Genomic DNA, 23,458 nt, shown 5'->3' on the forward strand with positions numbered 1-23,458 from the left:
TTTTTTTACAATACTATTGAATTTGTTAAATAGTATTTTCTAATTTCTATCACTATATATGTGTTTTTATCAATGATTATGTCAAATTTGCTCATATTAATAGATATTTGAACCCATAGGGTTCCAATGTAATTTTCAAATTGGGGAAAAAGTTGATGAGACTTTCAAACTTAATAAATTCGATGTAATTGTTACGTTTATGACTAATTTTGAGAACCGATAATGATGCATCTGTAGAACATGTCTACTTTGTTGATATAATTGATGAACTGTGTAATCATTTTTCTTTTTTATATCATAAACGAAACGGTGTTACAAATCTATGTATTACTTCTTATTTATGTAACTAACTTATCTGCAAAGTTAATGTACATTATTTCTTGTAAAGAGTATATAAGTAAAATAAAAGATGTATTCATTTATGGATAATCATATGTATTTCATAGTTTAGCATGAGTAATTTTTTTGTTAAGAATATATTGGGTTTTTCATTTATAATAATCATCTGATCATCTTTTTGGTAATTTCTCATATTTTGTTTGTAAATCAAAAATGTATAATTTAATGTTACTAGCATAAGCAGACACACCACTACAAACTTTTTCAATAGAAACAAGTTTCTTTAGGGTAGTGATGTATCCCGAACATTATACATTTGTTTTTTTTATATTATTTATGAATCAAATATTTGATTAATGATATTATTTTCTTATATAATTCAGGTATCACTAGCTAGGCATGCACAATCATATTTAATTTTTTTTATATATTTTTTAGATAACTATATCATGATTTTTTTCTTTTATAACTTATAATTTATTCGACTTTACAAATCTTGATATTCATTTATTATAATCAAAATATAATTTATCCAACCCGTGTATCACACGGGATACTAACCTAGTATGGCAATATACAACAAAAATTTAGGTTTAGTCGTTTGTGGAGGTTTGTGGAGTAGTGTTGGGGATCACCCGTATTCGTACCGATCTAGTTTATTTGGTACATGTATAGGTACTAAGGTTTTAAGATTTCGATACATACATGAATTTTGATATTCTGTACTCATTTGGAATATACATATATTTTATTTGAGAACTTTCAAATTTATGTCTAAAAGATGTGGTCGAGACGATTATCTTTAGTACTTGGTAGTTCATTTGGAGAACTCGAAACGAGGATATTTTTTGCTCCCGTGAAGATTATAGAGATCACCTTTTTGATTATATTCGGCTTTTTTTTTATGGGTTTCCTCTCGTAATTGTAAGTTTCATTTGAAATTGGTAGAGTAGCTTAAAAACCATTTGCTATATATGTAATTCTTTTTGTACTTCGCTTAGGCTTTTCTAACCTGAAGAGGTGTTATTTCAAGTTGGTTTTTTTTTTAAAAAAAAAAAAAAAGAGGAAGTTCCAAGATCATTGGAGATTTAGACAACTAGATACCCATCCCGTACTAGTACGTGTGTCAATTCCGTTTATTTGTTACTCGTAACGGTACCAAGATTATTGGAGATTTAAATAAATAGATTAATAAATAAAGCGGTACCAAAACGAGTACCGTAGTGAAATACCCATACTGTACCAATAAGTTTGATACATTACTTGGTACCGATACGAGTACGGGCATTTGCCAGCCTTGATATCCATATTAAACGTGCAAAATAAATATTCTTTTTATATAAAGATAAAATATACAAACGAGATGGCCTGCTCTTAACCTTCAAGCTTAGGTCAGAAGGTGAACAATCTTAGTTGAAGTAGCTTTAATGTTTTTTAAAGCATATGATGACCTTCGTGTATGTCCATGATTGTACTATACTAACATTGATCTCGTAATAGACATTGTCTCATGCCATGAATCAGGATTTTATTGGATTAATAATGAGTTTTTGGATAAATGTCAACCATGATATTAAGTCACACATTAAAATATAATGTACAATGTCAACTTTATAAAATCATCTAGCATTTTCTATTTATATGATGTTAATAAAATCGATTTTGTGATCTCATCAATTTTATATATTGATGTGGATTAAGATTAAAAAAAACAGAAAACAAAGAATGAAAATAATTATTTTCCTGTCTATGAAATAAACTTTAATCAATGGTTTGTTTTAAGTTTTATCCTTTTTTTTTCAAATCGATCTATCAATATTGCCATATTGGATGTCACATATATTCATCAAAATCAGTAATTTGTAACCATAAAAAATGTTCTTAAATAATGAATTCTCTAATTTTGTACATACGTTATAACCAAACTAAATATTCTAAGTATATTGTAATTTAAGCGACTTAGTTTTGCCAATCAAAAAAGGTTTTGCATGTTTGCTAGTCATTTATCGATGTAAACACTACTTTTTAATTAAATATAATCAATAATTTAATAAAATAAATAATAATAAATAAATAAAACAAATAAGTTTGGATAACATGACGATTTAAGGTCATGCTATAGCTACACCATCCTCATTTTATTTCACACCATCAAATAGCCAAAGTTAAACTTTTAAACTTTGTTTAAAATAGTCGTTTAAACAATATCTGGACAGCTATTCTGACTGCAGACGGTCAAACCTTGAAAATTTTGGTCAAAGCGACCGTCCGACCTCTACTTGACGACTGTTTGAAATGATATGTGACTAGATGTCAGACAGTGTGTATTGCCGGCCACACGGCTTAACTGGTCATGGGCTTTGAATAGTGGCTAGGTTCGGTTAATGTTTGTTTTCGTGATCCTCATAATCATTCTCGGTTAGGATCAAGATTAGGGTAATTAGTTTCTATATAACTTTGTTTGATAGCCGTCCTTATTTGAGTTGCTGTCAGCTATATTATTCTTAATATTCTATTTTAATTACTTGTAATGGTTGACAATCAAAATTTGTCTATAAATAAACTTGTATACTACATGAAACCACATTCCATTTAGTAGATCTTGACATTCTTATTCATTATATACTTATCTAACTATATGAAGACTCAAATTTCCGTCTTGTTTGTGCTCGCGGCCCTGCTTTTGGCATCGGTGCACGAGTCAAGTTGTAGAAACATTGTTGATCAACCAGTTAGTCATGAAGAAAAAATACGAGCCAATTTCATTTCAACATTCAAACGTCATTTTAACGTTAACCCGAAGCTAACAAATGGAGAAACACGGCTAACTCACGTTGTGTCACGTCGGCTAGTCCCTTGTGGACCGAACCCACTTCACAACTGACCATGGTTCATAACTTTGTATAAAGTTTTGGAAAGTAAAGATGGATGCATACATACACCTATACCTTCTTTTTTTGTTGTTATTATTTTCGGTTTTTATATATATACATGCTACAAAATTTGTAATTACTAATGTGTAATGACGAGTAGCTTATACGTATTCGGTATTACGATTTGATTTACATGTTGAAGGAAAAGAAAATACTTATGATTTAAGTGACAAGGCTTGAGGGTTTTAATACATGTAAGCAAAGTAAATAGTTTTTGGTGTATCTTTCATGCTATTCAAAATTATAAATTTACAAATCGTTCGTGTTATTGTTTTGTTTTTCTTGCTATTCAAAGATCTGTTTGGTGGACAAATATTTAATAAGTTTATTTATATCGTACTTTTTTTTTGTTATTGGACTCCTGCTTCTTGCTTGAGGTTCCGTATGGTTATTTTAATATAATTTGGCTATGGGTGTGCATGGTGCGGTTCGGTACGATTTAAGGCTAAAACCAAACCAAAAATCAAAACTTCGGTTTTTGGATTTTTTGAAATCGCTCGGTTTTGGTTTTTTCGATTTCGTCTTTCGGTTTTCGGTTTCCATTTTTGTTCTGATCGGGTTTCGGTTTTTTCGGTTTTTGCCATTTGAGCTTGAAAACTTTAGGCCAATAATTAAGTTGGTAAAAAACAATTAATTTTATAAATAATTTTTATAATTATTGACTAATAGACTATTATACATTTAAGCAAAAATATTTTATTTATATATTTATTAAATTCTTATAAATTACTTAAAAATAAAAATAAAAGAAATAAAAATTTAGAAATTCGGTTCGGTTCGGTTCGGTATTTATTACATGGAAAATCAAAACCGAACCGTTAGTTCGGTTTTTACGAAAGCATAAAACCAAACCGTCGGTTTTTTGTAAGACCCCGTTCCCGGTGCCTTACTTTAGCGTCGGATTTACTCATAAACACAGTTCTTACAATCAGAGTTACTTAAAACTTTTCGCGGAATATAAACATCAATCATTCGTTACAAAACAATAAATCTTTTCTTTGATACCATAACACAAATCATTATATTTAAAACATATTTTCTTTTATCTTCATATGCCAGCCGTTCAATCCATGCCATGTGTCATCCTCATGCAAACTCTATAATCAGCTCACCTGCGTGCATACTAAAAGTCAGCTACGATAAGTGAGTTCTAGTTAATCAAGCAACTTATCATACAACCGCTACATGCATCATATACGTATCCGAAGACACGTAGTCCACTATCTAACCTGCTCACCTTACCACTTAACCTCTTATTTACCCCTACCACTTTGTCACTTTGCCACTTTAATAACGTATAACGTTATGCCATTTTCCCACTTTAATAACGAAGTCACGTATAGGCTTACCATACCACGTACTACCGTCATGCCACTAACACTCTTACTAGACTCTTGCCACTTCTAACACACTCTACCTCTACTTGTCTACAACACACTTCATAACATTACATCATTTACATAATAACCAAGTTACATCATAACATTTACACACACTAATAACCACTTGACAATCACTATCCTTGGCGATACGTGCAATATCTGAAGATCGTTCACGCACCGACAAGCATTATATAATAGCTACCTCGTATAACATCTATAGCATACACTTACCACTTAAGGTAAGTGTATTCACACTTCACATCGAGTATGCACACAGCCCCGAAAACTTAACAAGGAAAATGGGGATAGAAACTCACCTGAACCCGGTTACTTCTTCCGTTAATGGTTACTTCTTTATTGAGTAGTGCACGACTAACTGTATAACAATTACACGTACCAATTAACTATCACTACCTATATCGTCTTTTTAGTTCAATTATTACCCACAACGAACGTGGGTCCGGGGGCAGCGCCCCTGGCAGCGGGGTTATAGGGGCGGCAGCCCCTAACGGGGTCCAAGGGGTAGAGCCCCTGGCTGGGGTTAAGCTGCCAGGTCAGCTTGGAAAAATTTTATTTTCATTAACTGTCTTAAAACATTTTCCATTAGGATTTTAAGTTATTATTCTATTCACCTACTCACTCGTTAGCCTGATTCGTGGTCTAGTACTGGATTACTTTTACTTAGTGTGACATTCGTCAATTTCGGGTCACTTTTGTTATGTAAACCCGACCCGTTTGTAACCCGAACATTTCAAATATATAAAATATTGGATCTTGTCATTTAAAATATATAAAATATATAAAATATATTTTTTTATATTATGCATTGTTTGACCATTTAAACATACCCATTTTTATGCAAACCATAAAAGAATCTTTATACCCAACCCTTCACTCCTTCCCTATATATACACACCCATCTTCTTCATTTTACTCTTGCTACATCTCCAAAAACTCTCTCAAACTCCATAGATTCAAGGTTGTTATTTCTTATGTATTTTTGAAGTTTTGACTTCTCAAGTCAAACTAACTATAGTCTTTCATTCTAACTTGTTCATCTAACATTACTAACTCTTGAATATGGTGGTACAACATATATATAATACACACCCCTTGTTTCCTTTATTTGTTACTTCACCGACTTTGGTTGGTTAAGTTTCGAATGTCATAAGGCAAGGCTTCATGGAGGACTTCGTATTCTTGATATATATTTACACACACATAACTTATTATACATATCACTTGTGACTAACTTCTAACCCTTTAGTTTGTTCATCTTATTTACAAGTTCCATGGTGTGGATTTTTATAAGACTAACCTCGGTTTAACCGAAACCCTGCTTGCGGTGCGCACATATGATGTATATATGTGTGAACCCTCGGGTGGGCAAAAGTGAAATTGCACTAATTTTGACGTTATTTTACTAATCTCGTGAAAATAACGTTAAAAGTGACGGACGGTTAATCAGGCATCATGTAGTGGCGTTGATAGCCGAAAGACAAGGGTACATGTACCGATCAGCCGGTGTCCCGATGATTGAGTGCTATGTGCCTTATGTCCAAGGCTTGATGCAAAACTACTATCGAGCCGGGGGTCTCACCGGAAGCAGCCTCTCTATCCTTATGGGGTAGTGGTAAGGCTGTCTACATCTTACCCTCCTCAGACCCTACTATAGCTTTGCTATTGGTGGGATATACTGAGTACGATGATGATGATGATGATGATGATGATGATGATGATGATGATGATGAACCTCGGTTTAACCGAAACTAGTCCAAACCGGAAACCGAACTTTTGTTTACTAGTTTTGTTAAAATAGTTGTTTAAACATGTTTATTGCTAGATTGAGTTTCAAAAATCATTTTTACAAGTTCTTTGATATTAAGCATATGGAATCCATCTATGAACTCGTTGGGAGATGGAAACCAAACTAAACCGAAACTTTTGCTTAAAAGACTTGTAGTTAACTTTTTTTGTTGTAAAATTTAAGTTTTCTTCATTTATAAACCAATATACAAGTTCTATGATATTTGGGCATGTAGAAACCATCTATGAACTATTTGTGAGATGGAGACCGAACTATACCGACTTTTACTCGCTTAAGACACACAAGTGTGTTTTTAGTTATCAAGACTTGTATATTTCTTTAAAAAAATAGTTTACAAACTGATTTTAGTTTTTTTCTTAAGTACTTGGAATAGTTGGATCCAACTTGATCTCATAACATAGCTTGGACTGACAAAACCGAACACTCGCTTAACGTGCGTTGTTAGTTCTAAACAATAGATCTACATACTTGGTTAAGTGTTCGTATGTTTTAATGAGTTATCTCATAACAATTAATATTTTGGAAAGTTGACTTTGGGTTTGACCATTTGTCAAGACCCGAACCGACAACCCGAACACTCGTTAAAAACCCGTTTTAGTATCTTTAGCCTAATGGAACTTGCATTTTAGCATTTTCCCCACCTTATTACTTAACATTGGTTAAGTAAATATTAAGGTTAGATACTTTAACCCGGTTTTGAGCAAACTTACATTTTTTAAAAGGGTTATTATTATAAATTCTTAAATAGTTACATTTTAAACCTTGAACTTTAATTGATTAGTTTTTGTAACAATTATTTTATTTAAAGATCTTCAAGACAACCTTTCTAAATCCAAGACTTTCTTTTATTTAGGCTTCATACGTTAAACTCGTCGTTCCGGCAAATCTCCAAATAATCAATCTTTCAAGTTTATTACTTGAATGTGAGTAACTTCATACCCCGTTTTCTATCTTTTATTTTGGGGGTGACATTTCAACTTATCTAAACTAAATGTTTTATACTTGGGGTCTTAAACCACAAACGTTGTTGTATACCTTACTTGAATAATTGCTCGATTTGGTGTTCTATGCTTATTTGACTATGTGTTTATCGCTTTTGGATGGTGGAACTATAAATCCTAGACCATTTGGCAACCCCTCATGGCAAGGTGTCGTTAACGTAATGCAATTAACGATAACTATAAAATCCTAAACTATTTGGCAACCCCTTATAGTTGGGTGTCGCTAACTTGTTAGCGATAACTATTTATCCAAGTTTATAGCTATTATTTATGGTTTTGTATACTAGTTTTGTGGCTTTTCATACTATATATCTATTGTTCAAACTTATGAATTGCTCACCAACCTTTGTGTTGATAAACTTTATTTTATGAAATGTTACAGGTTTGCATCTAGGTTGATTATGGAGTTCGGTGAAGAAAACGTCACAAATACCGTTAGGATATTAGCAAAACTGAACAATATTTGATTTGCTATATTTTGTTATATTTTGTTATATTTGAGTTATGAATATTTGGTTATGTGACATTTTCGATGATGTGAAATGAAATGAGTTTGTTAAATATTGTCGCTTTAAATAGTGTCATGCGCTTATGAGCAATCGTTGCACCCCGGCATGTTCCGCCGCCTTTGGTCGGGGTGTGACACTTAGCGTTTTAAGCGAACTTAACATTAAGCGAACTTAACATTAAGCGGACTTAACATTAAGCGAACTTAATCATTAAGCGAACTTAATCATTAAGCGAACTTAACATTAAGCGAAGTTAACATTAAATGAACTTATTACCAGGCGAACTTGTATAGGGCGAACTTATATGGGTGCGAACTTATCATGCACGCGAACATATAGGTTAGCGAACTTATCTACAGCAGCGACGGGTTCAGATTTTATCCCCATAAACATCTCTGTTTCACCCGTAACCCTTCGTTATGATGTTAATCAATCCCGTGAACATTCCCATGACCATTTTTTGATAAGATTCGGCCCGAAAACGCACAAAGTTTGGACCTTTAAACTCAAAAACGTTCAATACTAGATCTAAGGTTTTCTTTGAACGAACCGTATGCGTTTATGGACTCATTAGGTTCGTTCTAACATCAAGTTCGTTACTTTATGTTTCGTTTAGACCCGATCTATTATAGTTTCAAGTTTCAAGACTAAACGTTTATAAAAACATAACCTTTAACGATAAAGAACGTACCTTTACCCGTTTTTAGGTCACGGTTTAGCTTGGTTGTGAACTACGATCTTGTATCTTGATTGTGTATCAAAGATTTAGGCTAGAATCGATCTCGGACCTTCTTCTTCTTCTCACGGCCGTATAGTGTAGGTGTGTGTGTTTTTGAGTGTGTAGAGAATAATATGGATGGAAATGGAAAGGATTAGGGTTTAAGGGGGAATTTATACTCCCTTAAGCCCATGGACCTAAGGCCCATCTTTCCTTTTTGGTCCATAACTAATCCCACCTAATTATCCTACTTACTCTTTCATATTTTATTATTACTATCGCTCCGCTAACTCATTTATTTCACCCGACGCAAATAATATATTAACTATTATTCTAAAATTCCGGGATGTTACATTTTTGTTTCGATTCGGTTTTTTCGGTTTGAATTTTTCAGTTTTCTCAGTGTCAAAACGGTTTTCTCGTTTTCTTTTTCTTGCACACCCCTAAATTTGGCATTTCAATAAGTAATATAATTAACAGAATATCAAGAATTAATTTGAACAAACTCAAGATTAAAATCGACATCATTTACTTGGTTGATAATTGCAACAATTTTCCATGATACATGCTATGATCTCTTATCAATATTCAAATTTTGTTTTGGACCTTTAAACCTAATATAAAATACATTTTATTCACCATTTTACTTACTTGATGTTGCTATGTTAACTCCAATGATATAGCATTTAAATTTGTTTCAAATTCTTGTATTTTTATCAAAACTTCAATGTTAAAAGATGACTGATTTGATGTAGGGATGTTGATGTAGCTATTAAACGTCTACCAAAACGACCGCCTCTCTTCTTGGACAAAATTAACCGATGCTCAAAATATCTATTATCTTTGCACTATGTTTCGGCTCACTTGACCCGGTTTGACTAATTTAGCCCACTTTTTTCTGTAAAATGGCTGCTTAACGGACATTGATCATTTTTCGTCACTAATAAAGACGTATGTTTTTAGATTTGATCAACATGAATAAAGTGAATGCAACAAAAAATGTGATGATCTTCTTTAGGGAGTTGAAGGTTTATCATAACCATTAACAAGTAATAAGTGCAATAAAAGTAAATTATTTGAGTTTAATTAATTATCATATTACACATGTGCTTAAGCCTTAAAAGTGTGACAAGGCTAAAATCATGGAATACATAAAAAGCTTTATACTTTTAGTATTTAATTTACAAAGATGTGATGTAACGATATATACTATTAATATAGTATGAATAACTGAACATTATAATAACTCTCTACGCTTTTCGACTAATTCCACAAGACGCTCTCACAAGTATGGTAGCGCGTTAGGAAACCCAATAGTTTTGTAAAAAACGTGATAGAAAACATGTTAAAACCGTAACCTGACACGAGAAGTACACTGTACACGTTTATATATTGGCCATAGTTTGTTAGGCTATATTTAGTTAATGCACGTAAGTAAATACACGAACACAAACATTTTAATGATTCAAACGACCCGCAATTAAGGATTCTGAAACATCGGATTTGTTACCAAAATTAAGTTACACAAGGACCAGCAACAATGCAAATAAAGGCTGTGTGTGTATACACATATATAGATTATAGAGAAAAGATATAATACAATAATCATAAACGTACCTTAACGTACAACAATACATATATTCACGAAACTGATCCATAAAATCACATCCCAACATCTCGGAACCATCAATACATACTCAATTAATCATCGATTAATCGAAAAAAACATATTTGTATCGTTAATCGATCAATTTTTTACTTTTCTTCACGAAACCCGTTTTGAGCGTTTTAGTATTATTGGCTGAGCGTTTAAATATTTATGTCTTTGAGCGTTTTGTTTTTACCTTGAGCGTAATTCGCATACGTTAAGGATTAGTGATAGATATGTATCTAACCATATGGCAAGTTGAAATCATAATAATTATGGGTAAGATGGAAATGATGAGGGGGTGTTGAAGAATCAAAGGGAATATGAATGATGATGAAGATAATCATAGATTCATAAAAGTACTACGTATCAACCAAAAAAAGTGCTTTTAATTTACTAGTTTAAATTCTTTACTACACACTTTTACAATGCATTGCTCAGTGTTCTTTTTTTTTTTTTGGGAATCTTGACTCAAGAAAAAGGTGACAACTTTAAATTTAGGTAAATCATTTCCAAGACCAAAATTATCTAAACCATCAACAAGAGTAACTTAGGTTGCTTCGATTCATACGTTTAATTTTTCTAATTTGAATTTGATCGAGTCGTTTGCATAGAAGCAACTCGGTAGTTGAGACAAACAGTAGTCATGAATGGTTGTAATGTAAACCATTTGGACTTTTTATAAACAGTTGTCTAATGACTCTCGTTAAAGACCGAACCATTAAACCAGTAATACTGTCGTTAGCACCTAGGCCAATAATTGTCTCAAGACCGACCGAAATGGACCTTAAACAGTTCCTAGACTGCAGCGTTTGAAAACTGAATGTGTAATCGTATGCGTATACATTTAAGGTGGTCCATAAAAAGAAAAGTAGATTGAATTTACATGACTTGTCTGGTTTCCAAAGGCATGCTAGATGAGGAACATATTATGGACATAATGGAAGTAACACCTTGGAATTTTATGATATTAATATGGTCCCTCCTCATCTTTTTTCAATAGGCCCACTGTGTGTATGTCTGTGTGAGTAAAGTAACCACTTCAAATAAATCCAAGAAAAAAAAATGGTGTGCATTGTTTGTTTGTACATGAGATGATCATGCATCATATACTTGTACCTTAGATGAATCTAACAACAACAAAAACTTGTACCACAAAATTTTACAGTATTTGTCTCAAGGAGATTCCCTCACTTTACAGACACTTTTATAAAAGCTTAGAAAATGAGTTAGAAATTTCACTGTTGTAAGTTGTGACTAGGTGTGTAACAAGTCGGACCGTTTAAGAAATGAGCCCGAGCTTCAAAAATCTATTTTTCGTAGGCAAAACATATTACAAAAGCCGTGTTAGACTTAAACACGCAGCTGTAATATTAAACGAGACAAGAAACCGGTGTAATTTTAAAACATGCTATGGTAATTAAGTTAGATGCACCGTAAGACACAATTTAAAAAAAATTGTTTTTTTTTTGTAAAAAATGTAACAAATTCAAATTTCCATCAACTTTAATTACTATTATAATTCATTTTCCAATTTATATAATATAAGATGTATTACATAAGAATATTGATAAAAAAGAATTCATTAATAGAAAAATAGATATGTATAAATAAAAAATTAAATAATTAATGTATAAATAATAAATGAGCCTAGACCAGTTTTGAAAACTTTATCACAAGCCAAGCTTGAATTTTGGATGCAGAGCGTGAACCGAACCAAACTCGAGCTAGACTTAGGCACGCAGCTGTAAAGTTAAACGTGACAAGGAACCGGTGTAATCTTAAAACACACCATTGTAAATAAGTTAGATGCACATTGTAAATAAGATTGTAAATAATAGATGCAACATTCTAATGTAAGACGCACATGTAAAAAATTGTTTTTTTTTGTAAAAATTTTAACAAATTATTCAAATTTCTATAAACTCTACTATATGCATTGCATGATAATATTTTATATAATTATGATAAAAAGTAATTAACTAATAGAAAAACATATATATGTTAAAATATAATAATAAATAAATAATAAATGAGCCAAGACCAGTTTTGAAAACTTTATCACAAACCAAGCTTGAATTTTGGACGCAGAGCGCGAACCGAGCCAAACTCGAGCTACACTTAATATAAAACATTTCTATTCATCATTGATAGAACTAAATATATGATAGCACTTGTTATGTGATGTGGTTACAAAGTGTGAATAAGCATACAAAAACAAGCATCAAACACATTAGGCTGAGGGGTGTGGGGCTTCAACGGGGGCGCTAGAGCCCCTCCGCTCGCGCCCCCAGGCGCTAACACCACACCACCGGGGCGCTAGCGCGAAAAAACATGCAGGCGTGATGGGGTTAGCGGCAGAAGAGAGAGTAAAGTGGCATAGAGGAGTGTGCAAAGAGCCGTTGGAACCTATAAAGAGCCGTTGGCTCTTATTTAATTAAAAAAAAAAAGTTTTTTTTTCCTATATAATACCCCATTTCACCCATATCAATCACCACAACTTCAAACATTCACCCAAAATCAACTCATCTTCCCAACTTTTTTTAAAAAAAATGGCTGGAAATTGGTACCCAAACCTTGATTCAGATTATATTGACGACGATTTATGGTCGTCACCGCACCAACCGATGTTTTATTCGGAGCCGCAAGAATCATCCGGCTTTCAACCATCCAACACACAACCGTCTCCTAACTTTGTTGTTCCGGAGACACAAGAATCACACGGTGAAGCTACGGGACCAAAAAGACGCGTCCACCGGAAAAAACAACTTGCAACGGACGGGTCGGGACCGGCTTCGACTCCGAGGACGAAACGGAAATCCACTCCGTGGTCATCGGATGAGAAGGAAGCCTTGTGTCGGGCTTGGATAGTCATTTCTGAAGATCGGCGTTGCGGTAATTGTTTTAACGTTTTTAAAAATGATTTTTAATAAAAAAGTTAAATGGAAATCTAATTTATTTATTCATTTTGCAGCCGACTACCAAAAGAGCAAGATTTTTTGGACAAAGGTTAGGGAGACGTTCTATACGCTCGTTGGGAGTACAGAGCGGAACGCCGATATGATTTCGGGTCGGTGGTCCGAAATCAGAAAATTTGTCGGCTTGTTTACTAATCTTTTCAACAGGAACAGCGGTCGTATGAGACCAAGTGGCAGTGATGATTTGGCGGTTTACAATTTCACGGTCGAAGAGTGGAAGCAGGAGTGTTTGCGGAGGTATGGGATGGTGAAGACGTGGGACGATTTAAAGTTGTGGGAGAGGTTGAAAAGGTGTTCCAAGTGGGTTGAGCTGGTGGCGCCGGACGTTGATGCGGAAGTACAGCAAAAACGGACTAAAACTAGTTCGTCTGGAGCGTATAGCACTTCAACCGGGTCGGATTGCCGCGTTGGATTCGACCTAAACATTGCGGAGGAGGAAACGTCTTCACCGCCGAGGAGGCGGCCATTGGGAAGGGACGCCAAGGGGAAAAAACCGGCTGAAGGGGAAGCCGTAAACATCGCCAATCTTGTTGAATCCCTCAATAAATTCAACAAAACCATGGAGGTGGTCTCTAATGACGAAAGGGAAAAAAGTCGAATGAGAGATTTGAACTTCCTTACTAGAGACTTCAGTAACCTAAATCCGGTCGATCAAATGCTAATGGAAAAGCAAAAGGAACGTATCCGAAAGAGGTTGATCGAAGAAGACCAAGCCGAAGAATAAGAATAATGTTTTTTTTAGTACTTTAATTTTTATTTTATTTTTAGATATTAATGTGTTTTTTTTTATTAATGTGTGTTTTTTTAATAATTTATGAGTTTTTTTAATAATACGTTGTTTGAATATATTTATAAAAAAATATAAAAAAAATTCGTTGGAGCCCCTGCTGAAGCCCCTCCACACCAGGGCCAGGGGCTCCAACGGGGGCTCCAACACCCCCCTTATCCAGTTTCTCTCTCTGCCACACGTCATAATATTATTGGTTGGAGCCCCCACTAAAGCCCCCACACCCCTCAGCCTTAACAATTTTTAAGATTTAAAAGTACAAGAAATTGATAAATTGGAGGGGAATCAAATTATGGAAGTTTGAATCTGAAAAAGAGTTTGGGTTTATGAGATGGAGAATACAAAAGTACAGACATGTGAATGATAAATACTTAGATCAAGAAAAGCATATTAAAAAGTACACTCCAAAATGTGACCACTAAGAAAAATGTGCCTCAAAAGAACTTGGGACGTGCATCTTTTGCTCTCTATACTGCACCACAGCTAATCATCACCTCTACAAAAAAATAAAAATGTATTATTTTTTCAAATTTAATCACTAAAACTTTTAACATGTCATGTAATAAAAGTACTCAAAGAAGACAAATTTTAAAATTTAAACATCAAGAAACTATAAATAATAATAATAATAATAAAAATGTTTGGATCAAATACAATTAAAATTAACGTGCTAAACGTGAGAATCAAGTAGAGTAATTATATATACAAGTAGTTTTATTATGTAATTACATCATAAAGTAATTAACATAATTACTCTACTTATAACTCTACTTGATTCTCACGTTTAGCACGTTAATTTCATTTGTACGTTAACCTTCCCCATAATAAAAAGGCATAAAAAATCGGTTATAAATTTGGTCCAACCCAACCGCTCATTTGACCACATGTGGCGGTTTAGACCCGTTTATGGATAACGGGTCAATTTGGGTTATATTCAGACAATGGTGAAGCTTGGACGAGGAGAGCAGGGGGGCAAGATGTATTAGAAGGAAAAAATAACGAGGGGGACGGGCTCAAATTTTTGGTCAAAAACGGGTAAATTTACACTATTACGCAAAAAACATGGGGTCAGGGCCACCCCTGGCCATAAAGAAGCTTCGCCAATGTATTCAGGTAAGGCCGCATTACAATTTTTATCAAGTTTAAGACAACTCGAATAAACGTGTACCTCAAATTCGATTGGCAGCATCTCGATCCATAGTCCAGATATAGTCGGGCATGTCAGATCTCGGGCCCGCAACAGTGCGATAAACATAAAGCTTCTCAACAAGACAGCCGTCTAAGCGCGAGTCTAAAACTCCATTTTCATCAATAACTTCAACATTAAGCATAGGCATCCTCTGACTTAAGATCCTGCACGCCCCAATACTAACCGCACACGATGACATCCAAAGGGATCGCATTGTCGCCAGCTTGGCAGCATTGGCCAACAAAGCCGTATCACCGAATGGACAATCTCTAATCTCCAACTTCTTTAAACTTTCACACCCGGATAAAACATAATGTAACCCTAAATCACTGTCACCCGCAAAAGCTATAGACAGCATGTCGAGTTTCTTTGCGTGGGTCCCGATGTATTCAAACACACGGTCTGTTAGTAGACCGGATAACGAAAGGCGGGTGAGGTTTTTGCAGTGTTTGACTATGGCTCCAAAGCCGGTGTCGAGTGGTTCGTGGGTTATGTAATCGGGAGTTCGTGGCTCGATTATGCAAAGACGGAAACAGGTTAAGTTGGATCGGTTTTTAGCGATGGTGGTTAATGCAGAATTTGACATCTGGTGACAGAAGTAAAGAACAGATTGGAGTTTTGGACAACCTTGTGAAACCGAAACAAGGCCTTGTTCGGTTAACGTGACGTTTGCGTCCGTGACAAACAGGTCGGACGGAAATACCCTCAGTTCTCGCAAGTTTTTACAAGATAAAGCTACTTCGTTGAGCCCAATGTCTTCAATGTGATCCAATACCCATAAACGCTGCAAATTAACGCATTGACCGATGACTTTGATAATATCCGGGCTTCGAATAGTGGCATAACTCAGGTTTAATGAAGTCAATCGAGAACAAACTGAATAAATGGCTGGAAGATATGTCGGGTCAACATTCCAGAACCCTGATAGCCCGGTAAGCTCTTTGCAGCCCGAGAAAGCCTTGGATAGACCGGAAAAACACATCAGCCCGGATTCCTGATGAGTAGGCGCCTGTACCCAACTCAACGAGTTGTGGGGTCCGGTGCAGTAGAGTGGAAAGCTTGCCGAGTGGTACCGCACGGTTGAGTCGAAGAGTCTTTAAGTTGGGTGACCTTTCAACCAAACGTTCGAGGGCCGAGAAGCTAACCTCTGAACCCAAACATGACATGTTAAGAGACTCGAGTGAGGTTAAAGCGTCGGGAAAGTGGCTTAGCCAATGGCCACTTAAATCCATCACTTCACTTTCCCTCAAGTCCAATTCTCTCAAGTTCCTGCATTTTAATTCAAATTATAATAATGTATGAATCCAAATATAACCAAACCGAGCTAAAAACCAGGTTTAACAGTTCCATTTACGGTAAACTGGTTGCGAACTTCACTACATTCAAGTAGTTAACATGACCAACAAATTCGGTTTTCTTTAAAGTAGGGTACCAAAAATACCAAACCAAAACAAAATCCGACAGTTTGGTTTTATGTTTTTGTTTTTGGACCAATTTCTTTTTCGCCCAAAAAGTCGAAAACTTTCAAGCTCAAATGTCAAATTGTAAAACCGAAACCAAAGTTTTGGTTTCTGGTTCGGTTTTAGCCCAAAACCAACTCAATCTGAACAATGCACACCCCTATTTTAAAGTGTCAATATTGTTATTAATCCAAATCCTTAATAAATATATCAATTCAAAATGTATGATCAAATAATAATAATAATAAAGCAATGAAACAAGAGAATGAACCTGCAATTAGCCGCAATGGCGGATAATCCATCCGTACTAAACCCCTCACACGAAGACAAAACCAACACCTTAAAGTTCTTAAAACAAGTAGAGATCATCTCCAAGCTCTCATCCATAACCACCATCCGCTTAAGCTTAATCTCTTCCAGCCACGGGTACGCCTTAGCCAATGCATCAATCCACGAACACGCGTATCCGCCCCAGTCCTCAGGCACCAAATTAAAATCCGCAAAATGCGGTTTGCCTTTCAACTCAACCGACCTAATCTCCGGAAACCTCTTGATCAAGATATCAGGACTCACTGCATAACAGTTTCCAATGAACACCTTCCTCCGGCACCACCGTTCCATCTCGTACCATGATTTGCATACCACTGAGACCGCATTTCGGTCCTTATCGGATGTTATGAATGAGAAAACGTGCTCCATCACCTCCTCCGGTAATGAGTACACCATATTTTTTACCTGAAAATGAAATTTGTACCAACAAGCTACATGTAATTTGTACCAACAAGCTAAATGTAATTTGTATACTTTTTACCTAAAAATGAAATTTGTATATAAATGAAATTTGTATACTTTTTGTCTATAAATGAAATTTGTATATTTTTACTTGAAAATTTAAATTTGTACCAGCAAGCTGAAAAATGAATTTTGTACGTTTTTTAACTTGAAAATGAGATTTGTATTTTTTTACCTGAATATGAAATTTGTATATTTTTTACCTGAAAATGAAATTTGTATATTTTTTACTTGAAAATGAAATTTGTACCAACAAGCTAAATGTAATATGTATATTTTTTTACCCGAAAGAAAATGAAATTTGTGTATTTTTTTTACAAAAAAAAAATGAAATTTGTACCAACAAGCTAAATGTAATTTGTATTTTTTTTTACCTGAAAATAAAATTTGAATCTTTTTTACTTGAAAATGAAATTTATACCAACAAGCTAAATGTAATTTGTACACTTTTTACCTAAAAATGAAATTTGTATAATTTTTTACTTGAAAATGAAATTTGTATATTTTTTACTTGAAAATGAAATTTGTATATTTTTTTTCAGTAAATGAAATTTGTATACTTTTTTACTTGAAAATGAAATTTGTATATTTTTTACATAAAAATTAAATTTGCATAATTTTTACCTGAAAATGAAATTTGTACCAACAAGCTAAATGTAATTTGTATATTTTTTTTCCAACAAGCTAAATGTAATATGAATATATTTTTTACCTGAAAATGAAACTCGCATACCAACAAGCCACTAATCTACACCACGCGATGACTTCAAACGAACTCCACGAGTAAAAAAAAACTGTGATAAGTAAGCACGCGTGCGTTGTCGGAAGCGCGTGTTAATATAACACAAGTGGCTATAGGCTACAGCAAATGAGCTGAACTGGCTTCAGATCTAACAGAACACTATTTATCACCGGGTAAAAAATTTACTTTTACAATCAATCAATACCAACGAACGAACTAGTGAGTTTGTTTTAGCCTTCAAAATATTTGTGATAAGTAAGCGCGTGCGCAATATTTTGTGTTGCGGGCAAGAGCGTGTTAAGATAACACCATAGATTATGAATACATTGGCTTGCTTTGGATCTCAAGTATCAATCATATAAACATAACACACCGGAGATGAGTTATTATTATTATTATTATCCGGTGAGTGGGTTCAGATCTGAAGTGTGGTTTGAGAGTAGAGATGAAAGAAATAGGGAATTTTTACTTTGAAAAGTAGTAGTGGTAGCATGAGTGGTTAAAATGTAACAGCAGGGTATTACGGAGGTGGTAGGGTAAGGATGGACGGTGGAGATGGTGACACGTGGGAAGTGATGGAATATGGACCGTTGGATGAGTGATGGTTTTTGAGGAGAGTCAACATCACTCTTAGGTGCTGTTTGTTTTTGCAGACATAAACTGTCTGCAAGCTGATTTCATCTGTTTTCATGTCTGCAACTGAAGATGTGGTCTGAAGATCTGCAAGCTGAAAATATAAGACTGTTTGTTTTTATAAGCTGATACTGTCTGCATAACTGTCAAACTTATCTCACAAGATAGAAGTCATTTATTCAAGTTACATCTAGTTTTTAGTCTTTGCTTGCCATGCCGATTTGGTTTTGGTGGGTGGTGGAAGGTGGTGGTGGTGGATGGTGGTAGTGGCGGCGGACGGTGGGTAGTGGCGGTGGATGGTGGTGGTGGACAATGGGTGGTGGTGATGGATGGTTTTGGTTGGTGGTGGACGGTGGTGGTGGTGGGTGATGGATGGTGGTGGTGGCGGTGATGGATGGTGGTGGTGGTGATGGATGGTGGTGGTGATGGATGGTGGGTGGTGGACGGTGGTGGTGATGGATGGTGGTGGTGGTGGCGGACGGTGGTGGTGATGGATGGTGGGTGGTGGACGGTGGTGGTGATGGATGGTGGGTGGTGGACGGCGGTGGTGGCGGTGATGGATGGTGGTGGTGGTGGCGGTGATGGATGGTGGTGGTGGTGGGTGATGGATGGTGGTGGTGGCGGTGATGGATGGTGGTGGTGGTGGCGGACGGTGGTGGTGATGGATGGTGGACGGTGGTGGTGATGGATGGTGGGTGGTGGACGGTGGTGGTGGCGGTGGATGGTGGTGGACGGTGGCGGCGGGGTACGGGGGTGGTGGTGGCGGCGTACGGTGGGTGGTAGTGTTGGCGGACGGTGGTAGGAGCAGTGGATGAGAGGGTGGCTGCAAAGGGAGAAAAGTAGGGTTTTTTTGTGAAGATGTTTTAAGCAAGATTTCCTTGCTTTTCTTTTAAGATGAAAGAAGATAACGTCATATATGTTTTAAGAAAAAAAACAAACAGTCTTCAAGGGTAATGTCTGCACGCCTGCAGACATTAGCTCCATTGAAGATGTTTGAAGAAAAAACAAACACCCCCTTATTATCTTCTTGTGACTGTTTATGCATGCGAGCAGCGCTCTCGCCTGCTCTCTTGTCGTCGACCTACTCTTGTTTTTCATTTTCTTAATATATTTATATTACATTATAATATATTCATGTATTTTTTTTTAATGTAAGGAAAATAAAAATTTTATAATTCGAACTTTAATTACTTGTTTTACTTTCATCACCATCCACACGTTATTGGAGTATTTAATAAATCGGATAAACATTTTTAGTACCGGTATTGAACTAGTATCAAGTTTTGAGTTTTCATTATTGTTACTGGTATGATTCGGTACATTAATGGTATTTCTCACATTTTGCACGAAATACCAGTGCTGAACCGAACATTACGATACCAGTGCTTGTAAATATTTCAAATTTTCGGGCTCATACGTAATTAACATCTGGCGTGTTTCGAAGAGATAATACCCGTTAGTTTCATAATATTAACAACAACAAAATTTGAAAAAGTAAATGTACAGTTGTGCCATGCGGATTCTACCAATTGACAACACGTCAACACCTTAGCTAAACTAAAAATTAAAACTCGTCAACGCCAAATACAATAAAATAACAAACTTTTATGAAGAACTTGTGTGTTCTGTCAGTGTCAACTAAAGATGACCTAAGTTGTAAACATAAATTTCTAAGCTAAAAAAATAACATTAAAAACATTTTTAAAAGTAGCATAAAAGAAAGTTTTAACAAAATAAATTGATGATGTGGCAAAAGCACGGACCGCCACTTGGATCACTCAAAGCATCCGCAACAAAACTCTTGCCTTTTTAATCCTTGATTATAATTAGTTTTAAGTATAACCGAAAAGAATGCTTGTAAAATATCATAGTTTTTACAAGTTTAAGTGTGTTATACTTTATATACATCATAAACTTGGTTTTTTTGAAGGTGCAATATTTTATGAGTTGAAGTGTATGGAATTGCTCTCATTTTTATTTATATAAATCATGAAGCATGTATAAATAAATTTTATAGGTATACACATGCTAATAACATGCAAGTCTGCATAGGGACCATTTAAAGGCATGACTCATGAGGATGGTATATATGGTCCTGTGGATCTTTGCCCTTTGATGGTAGCCAAGTGGTAACCAGCTTCTTTTTGTCTTTTTCATGTAATAATAAAATCTATAAAATATTAGGTTTTTCAAAGTGTTTGGTTGTTAGATCACCTTTTTTTATTATTATTTATTTGCTTACTTTAGACTTAATTTATACTTTAAATGCGTTATTTTCTAAGAATATAAATATGTCTTGATTCTCATCCGCTTTGTTGTTTTATTAATTTATACAAAATAATAATATATTTTTTACACTTAAATATTTGTAAAAAGTTATTACGTAAATTGCAAAGTAACCTTATTGTTTGGAGTTGGGATTGGATTCATAGTACATCCGTCATGGGCGTAGGCAGTTTTAGGAGAACAGGTTCGATCGAACCCGTACACAATTTTGTTTTGTGTATTTGATGGTCGTTCGTTCCTCGAAATTTTCCGAACCCGTAGGAAAAAAATTCTGACTACGCCAATGGTCCATCCTCGATAATGAAAAGACTCGTGTGGGAAAATAAAAGTTAAGCTTTTGACAACTTGGGAAGTGGGAATCGGTTCATGGATTTGGTTGGGTGACTCGACCGGGTCATTATCGGTTAGGTCGGTTAAAATTCTTTTGATCTATGACAGATATAATTCTAATAATTTAGTTGTGACGGGTGTAAATGGGTTTCGAAAAATTGCAATATTCATGTTTGGAGACGCGGAGATGGATAAAATCTCCACTCAAGTGGCTTTGAGTAAAAGAAACATCCATGTTCCTTTTCGTCTTTGCGGTTTTTGTGATTCAGAAGTTGAAAAGGTCGAGCATGTTTTAGTGGGTTGTTCATGGCTTCGTAAGTTTGGGACTTCGTGAGCTTGTGGTGTAAAGTACCTCCGATACTCGCCTTCTCGATCAAAGATTTGTTGGAGCTTTATTCAAGCTCGGGAGTAGGGGTAGATAAAAAGATGGTTTTCCAATGAATCGTGATTATAGCTTGTTGGAGTATTTGAGCTCAAACTCATCTTGACGATGAGTTTTGAGCTCAAACTCATCTTTAACGACGAGTTTGGCCGTAACATGCCATCCTGTCATTAAAACATAAATCTCATCATTACGATTGAATTGAGATGGGTTAATTTCGAAATTAAGTAAAAGTGAATGAAGTCATTTTTGAAATTTTAAGAGAGACATAGCAAAGAATATGTGAATTCTGCGTGGAGCTTTGTGGACACGTGGAGCAACTTCAATGATGACTTTAATTTCCAAACCACATGTTACCTAATCGATTTTGCATCTTAATTTTATGAAAGTCTTGGGTGTTTTCTCGAATTCCCATTAGTCAACACTCCTTGTCCCTTGGTATGAGGTATAAGTGTATAACAATCTAATACATTATATATAATATTTTTTATTTTTAATAATAGATAATTATGTAATTTATACCTACTTAATAGATAATGTTAACCTTTGGCTACCTTAGGGACCAAACGTAATACTTTTGCATACTTTGGGTCTAGATATGCAATTTCTCATACTTAAGAATAAAAGCCATAATCAGTACATACCTCATGGCTCCAGATGGTCGAAAGATTTAAAAGGAGCTTTGGCCCCGTACCCTGTTGGGATTGTATATATGCTTTGATATATAACATATGGTATGTTTATCATAACTGTTAAACAATAACTTCAATATAACACTCGTTTCACCTGGGTATTCCTAGTATTTTTAGTTTCGCTACCTAAAGTGGAGAGTGATGAAGAATGTGGACGACCTTAGTTCCGAATATCCATGTTACTGTTTTTTGCCCGTGACAGCCACTTAAATTCTCCATTATAATCATCTAATGGTGTAAGATGTGACCCAAGTCAAGAGGCTCCCATGCAACGTGGTTAGGTGGTCAAGTCAATATGCGAGGGTCACATCATCTTTAGGGATACATATATGTATCTACTTTCGCTTGCAAAAGAAGGTTAGATTATCTATATTATTATTGCTCACTATCAGCCAAACCGGATACTTATTCTCGCGTCATAGATTGATCATAAGAATAAATCCTTTTTGTTATGACGCAAGGAGTCGTGATTAAGTAATATTTTGGTGTAAAAAGAATGTAAAAACAATTACTTTTACATATTTAATGAAAGCTGAATAATTATTTCAAAGTTTCATAACTGAACGTATAAAAGGTTATCGTCGTTGCTGACATATATTTGGACCAATTGGTATATGACTCACGGCCCAAGTCCAATGTTATTCTGGCCCGAACCAAACACGCCAAGAAGTCCATACTCCATGAGCCCGAACCATGATTCAAAGACATGAGTACATGACCATGGGACCAAGATTGTGATATTTTGTGTTCATTTAATCATTACAAAAAAATAAAAGTTTGTGACATTGAAATCTCACTTCATTACATCCATATATATTTATCAATTTTT

The 23,458-nt window shown here is 35.0% G+C and overlaps 1 pseudogene across 1 annotated transcript; it reads right to left on the reverse strand.

The window, feature by feature from the left end:
• Positions 1-14,447: 14,447 nt before the first annotated feature.
• Positions 14,448-17,557, reverse strand: LOC143627074 (protein TRANSPORT INHIBITOR RESPONSE 1-like; annotated as a pseudogene). The gene is made up of 3 exons (XR_013152533.1): positions 17,044-17,557; positions 15,292-16,581; positions 14,448-14,619 (listed from the first exon to the last, which is right to left on the reverse strand). The product of XR_013152533.1 is annotated as a protein TRANSPORT INHIBITOR RESPONSE 1-like (transcript).
• Between the last annotated feature and the right edge of the window lie 5,901 nt (positions 17,558-23,458).

This window comes from Bidens hawaiensis, unplaced genomic scaffold (genome assembly GCF_021521415.1).
Source record: "Bidens hawaiensis isolate Kalapana, Puna unplaced genomic scaffold, B.hawaiensis_p1.1 tig00004595_1, whole genome shotgun sequence".
NCBI lineage: Eukaryota > Viridiplantae > Streptophyta > Magnoliopsida > Asterales > Asteraceae > Bidens > Bidens hawaiensis.